General features: G+C 40.6%; 1 protein-coding gene across 4 annotated transcripts in view; it reads left to right on the forward strand.

The window, feature by feature from the left end:
• Nucleotides 1–6061, forward strand: part of spock1 (SPARC (osteonectin), cwcv and kazal like domains proteoglycan 1) — an 89886-nt gene that overhangs the window by 56367 nt on the left and 27458 nt on the right. The gene's annotated exons all lie outside the window — the stretch shown is intronic.

Consider the following 6061-nt stretch of genomic DNA (forward strand, 5'->3'; position numbering starts at 1 on the left):
GCTATATTTAACACATTTATCAGACCACAAGGATAGCCTACATATTGCATTTTAGGGAGTATTGCTAAAGAAAACCTCTTTGACCAAGATCAATTCACTCATCTTCTAACATCTTGATCCTGTTGGTGAATCGCTAATCTATTATCCACTGTCCACCAACCTGAACTTGATGACATAACATCATAATGCACATCATGCACATGGAGCCAGTTGACGAAACAACTTGTTACACTACAAGTAAAATAGGCTGTGTTGCCACAACAAGGCTCTGGAGTTCTGCTTAAAAAGATAACAGAGAGGGCAAATGGAAAACTAAATGGGGAACCAATTGGTAAATCAAAATGCAAATTGAAATAACACTGACGCCGTCAGCAGCAGCATAATGTTATCGCTTATTTAATCAATTAGGCTACATGTGTTTTCATCTAATTCAATGTGAGATACGATGCTCGGTAACATGGTAATCCACAGCATCATAAATCCTAGATAATTCTACAAATAGAGCTGCAGCCACGTTGTTCTACTCCTGAGGCCTGAACGAATGCTGCTGTTCTCTCAGTACATCTTCATGCGTTTGCATCAGTTTAAACAGATGTTGGGCTCTGCAAGTGAAGATTTGATTAACTTTTAGTTCTTTACAGTTCTTGCTTGTCATCTCATCCTGATGAATTCTGACGAAACCAGTTACAACACTGTGGCATTGCACATCGGGAGAAATTGGTCTCTCATAGGAAGCTCCAATTCAGTGATTTAAATTAAAACACATGCTGTTCATTGGGAATGCATTTGTTCCAGTTCAGGGCGAACATGTCAGGCATTGACTCATGAAATCGAGAAATCTCAGCAGCTCATGCAGGAGTGTAAGTGAGTCACTGACGTCGACCTCGCATGTGCTGACAAACCTCACTAATATTCCCTTGTCTGCTGTGGTGCAGTTATCCGGCTTGAAGCATTGTGTCAGTGCAGCACATGAGCTTTGTCTTCCAGATTTAAAAAGGATTTTAAATATAGATAGTATATTTAACCGAGTCTGGTGTTGTATGATGATCTAATGGACACACAGAGCTTTGGTATCAGTCGATGTTGTTTTGTGTTTTTAGAGCAACATTGATACAGTAAAATGGTAAACACGAGTGGATAATAGCACAAGAGGAGAGTAGATGGAGGTAGAGGAGACAGAGAGCTATCTCTCACTCATTCATGCTCACACACACACATACACACTCTCTTCAGCTGCAGATTAATGAATGCCTCAGTCTAGGACAGTGCAAAAACATTTAATTATCATTGACACTGAAGGTGAGGCAAGAGGCCAGATCTGTCATCCGTGTGTGTGTGTGTGTGTGTGTGTGTGTGTGTGTGTGTGTGTGTGTGTGTGTGTGTGTGTGTGTGTGTGTGTGCATGGGAGAGCAGAGGAAAAAGAGGAGCAGATCAGTGCGTCTACGAAGAATCAGGCTATAAGTCAAGTGTGTGGTCTTTCATTGTGACTGCTCCTGAAATTGACTAAAGGTCAAACTGCCATAAACTGCGTGTAAGAGTCTGGGGAATCTTTCTTAAAGCAGAAGAAAAGAGACCACTTGACACTGCACAAGTGTGAGTGAAAAATGTGAAAAAAAGTGAAGACTTCTCTTCCTGCACAGTGGCAAACATTGACTTCTGGCTCTGCCGCAGTTAACCAGCCAAAAATAAAACAGCTTATATCAGACTGTGACTTTGATTCAAATACAAAAGATTTTCATTCTGCAAAAACATGTAAATTGTGAGAAACATGAAACATGAACAGTGAAGCTGACTGAAGTGACTTCAAGGTCTGTACTCACAGTTCTGTCTGTTTTGTAGCCACTCTAGCAGTCTGGCTCTGGGGATGGTAAAGTCTCTGTCGCCCACCACAGAGTCCAACTTGAAATATCTCAGCAACTAAACTAGTTTCATGGTCCCCAGGGGATAAATCCTTATGACTCTGATCCTGACTTTTTCTTGGTCCAACTTTGCTTTTTGAACCACTATCAGCAAAACAAATGACTTTCCCATCAGCCTCAGCTGTGTCTGTTTTCAGTGCTCATTAATGTTAGCATGCTATAACGTCAAAGCAAAAATAACAAACACAAGAATGTTTTTGTTTTATGAAAGTGTCGACAGCTCAAGATTTAAGCATCTATATCAGCCATTGTTTGTGTTTCTGAGCAAAGAAATTTCATGCATTTTATTTATTTCTACTCTCTCAGTTTCCACTAATGATGTTTGAAATGGTAAACACACTTAAATCACAAAAAATAAGGTTATGTATAACTTTCTTTGGCTGTGACAATTAGCAACTTCCACCTGAATTTAATGCCCCCTTGTGAGCACATGCTCCTTTGCTTTGAAGCTGTCTTCAAAGACTTTGATTATTTGCTTCCATAGTGTTCTTTAAAAAAATGCCTTGCTGCCAGCTACAGCCTCACAAAACATCTTCTTACTGGGCTTTTTGTGACAAAGTGTGTGCATGGATGTGTGTATATAATGGTTGTGTGGCCTGGATGAATATTCAGTTTGTAAGTGATAGTCAGTAGCCTCCCTCTCTCTCCAGACATTTTTCTCTTCCGTGAGTCACCGCTGTTCCTCCACTGACATTCAAACTGTAACAGCCTGTTTATCTTTTCCATTCCTCACTTACATCCACAATAATACGATTTGCCCATGTTTTCAATAATTAATTTTCTGGATGGTGAATCTGTTCTATCACCACATTCTCCCAGAGGCCTCTGTGCACGTCCATGCCTCCTTCGTTTCTCTCTCCGTCATCCCTCGCTCCAGTGCCTCTCACAGGGCAAACAGTCGGACCCTGAGGAACATTGGCAAAGCTGAGAGAAGGAGGTTTTATCTCCTCCTGATCTGTTTGTCTTTTTGGTTTCTCTCTCTCCATTTTTGCTCTCTTTTATGGCATCCCCCCCATCTCCCCTCAGGGTGAAGAAGGAGAAACACCTTTTTAATTAGTTTACTGTATCATTTTTCTAATAACAGTCAGAAATGTATCCTTTGGGAATGTTTGTTGAAGCCCTTGTTTATTTAATTTAAAACTTGTTTATTTGCTATTAGAAACAGTAGCTGGGGAGCGCAAACAATGGAGAGCAACGGAGCACAGTGTCGATAAAGGAGCACACACTCCCACATACAGGATACAAAAACACCTCGTCCAGCTCAGCAGCAAATAATTTAAGGTCATCTGCCACTCTCCAAGGGCTCGTTGGTGATGTTGCCTCTTCTATTGGACTATGACTATCTTATTATCCCATCACCGCACTCTGCTCTGGACACCGTCCAGTATTAGAGGACAAAGGAAAAGCATTGTATCTTACCCCTCTCCTCCATCACCACTTTTCTTGTCTCTAAAGGAACATAAGGGGGAGAAAAGAGAGAGAAAATCTTGAGGCGACAAAAAAAAGTGGAAGAATGGGGTAATTTCCTGTCAACTTTAATTGTAATAAAATTTTACAGCTTCAAGTATAATGTGCTTCTCTGCCAGGAACCCACTTGGAAATGTTGCAGCAATTAAATAGCTGGAAGATATGTTCAGGGTTGAATCATCCAGGAGCTTTTTAAAGAACTATTTTTGCACACTGTAGACAATAAATTGCCAGATTTGCTGCGTGCCTTCATGAATAACAGTGCAACAAACAGTGCCACAACAAACAACACAATATTTAATGAAGACAAATAGATTTTCACTCCACAATTGAATACCTTCTATTTTACAGCTTGGTGTAAATACAACCAGTTGTCTGTTTATTAGGTACACCCTGCTAACCGCAGCCTGATACGGCAGGTAAACCTGACCTTCATGAAGGTTCATTTGTTGTTGATACAACATTGTGTAACTTCTTCTGTTATCTATTCACGAAAATCGATTATTTCGTTCAAAAGTAAGTTTTTCATTAACCAGTAATCCCCCCCATCAACAAACTGAAGTGTTCTGGTAAGTCATGAATTTGCCGTTCATATCATTCATATCTACATGGAGCGGGCAAGCTCGGTTGGTAGCTGCCATGTCGTTTCGCCACGTTTTTACGTTCAGTGGCAGCGTGACGGTAGGAAACCACGGAAACTCACCGGAGACACCAGAGCTGTCGGCTCAGGTCGAGGTGGCGTCTGTGAAAAGTCACCGCGGTAACGCAGGGAGGACTGTGAGGACTGCACGTGAATGCTGCATTCAGGTGCAGTCGGAAAAACGGCCGTCGGTAACAAACCAGATGTCATTTTAGTTACAGAAGTCCAGAGAAAGCCGGTAAAACGTGGGTCAGGTAAACAATACGACATCGCCATGACAACATATTGTCAAGTGTATTGTTTTGCTTCGTCCTGACGGGCCACTTGTTTAAATAGACGCTTGTTTATGCCGTTACGTGCAGCGGCTGTTGTCCGTCTGCCTTAAGCCCGATTTCACGTGAATGCAGCATGAAAAATACGACTGAGTTGCTTGCGATCTACAACCGCACCACTAGATGGGAGTAATTCTTACACAATGTACCTTTAAAATTCACTCAAGTCCATAGTTCTAGAGTTAGCTGTATTGGTGTGAGTTTATTAGTAATCTGGAAAACGGTAAGCCTAGTGTCAGAGAGCAAGTCCATGGTAATAGACTGACCCAGAATGAAGGGCCAGGGTAGAGATATACAGTTGTGGAAAGAGGGGGGTCACATAGAGTCACATGGGGAATAAAATGTATTTACATTTAAAGGTCCTACTGAGTCAGACATACAATTTGATTAACAAAAGACATACAGTTGAATTAGCAGAAGAGAGGGAAATCCCATATGTATTGTGGACCAAACTCAACTCAACGCAACTCAACTTTATTTATATAACAACCGTTATATAGCAACCTACAACCGTAGTTGAAAACAAAGTGCTGTACATAGAGACATAAAACAATTAAAGGCAATAAAATAAATAAAACAGACAGTAGAGTTGTTTCATTGTTTTAAAAGCAATTAGAAACAATAAAACAATAAATAAAAGTAAACCTTAAAACACTAAAACAAGAGCAGAGTCTCATGCAGAGTTAAAAGCCAGGGAGTAAAAATGGGTTTTAAGACTAGTTTTAAAAATGGACAGTGTGGACAATAATTTTGGAGCAGCAGTGGAGAAAGCTCTGTCCCCTCTGAGCTTCCGTTTGGACCTCGGTACCTCCAGGAGCAGCAGGTCAGCTAAACTGAGGCACAGAGCAGGAGCGTAGGGCTGAAGGAGCTCAGAGAGGTAAGGGGGGGCCGAGACCATTTAAAGACTTAAAAACAAATAAAAGGATCTTAAAATGGACTCTAAAGTGCACAGACAGCCAGTGGTGGGAGGCCAGGATGGGAGTTATATGCTCCCTCTTACGTGCTCCAGTTAAAAGGCGAGCGGCTGCATTTTGCACCAGCTGGAGACGTGCGAGGGAGGACTGGCTGACTCCAAAATAAAGTGCATTACTGTAATCCAGCCGAGATGTTGTAAAGGCGTGAATCACGGTCTCAAAGTGCTTTTGTGCGAGGAAAGCCTTCACCTTTGCCAGCTTGCCAGATTTTTCTGAAGTTGTTTCACCTGTGTTTCTTTGCATATGTCTCCCGACCCTTTATAGGGCAAGTGACTGTTTATGATCACTTCCGCACATGTTACATGTTATATACATTTATGGTAAACACTGGAAGTGTCCATTTTTGGACATATGCCCTATTCAGGTTATAAACTGTATAAGCACATTTACTTCACAAATAAGGCAATAACAATTAGAAAAGTATGTATAATAACAAAGGTTTTTAAATAACTTTACAGTGATTCAGAGATAATTTTAACCAATTTCTAGACATTTTGAAGCTACTGTATAGATAGTGAATATGAGTGATTTTTGTCAGTTTATGACCTTATAAACAATTGTATTTATTTATTTTTTAGAAGAATTAATAACTTTTCAGTAATTCAGAGAAATTTCTAGACATTTTGAAGCTATAAATTGTGAATATAAGTGATTGGGTTGTGTATGTATATTTGAATGAGTCGATAAGGGTTAAGCTGCTGTGCAGTAACCTCTCAAGGCCACCATAAT

Source organism: Trachurus japonicus, chromosome 10, assembly GCF_045865225.1.
Source record: "Trachurus japonicus isolate A0001 chromosome 10, Traja_1.0".
In the NCBI taxonomy this organism is placed as follows: domain Eukaryota; kingdom Metazoa; phylum Chordata; class Actinopteri; order Carangiformes; family Carangidae; genus Trachurus; species Trachurus japonicus.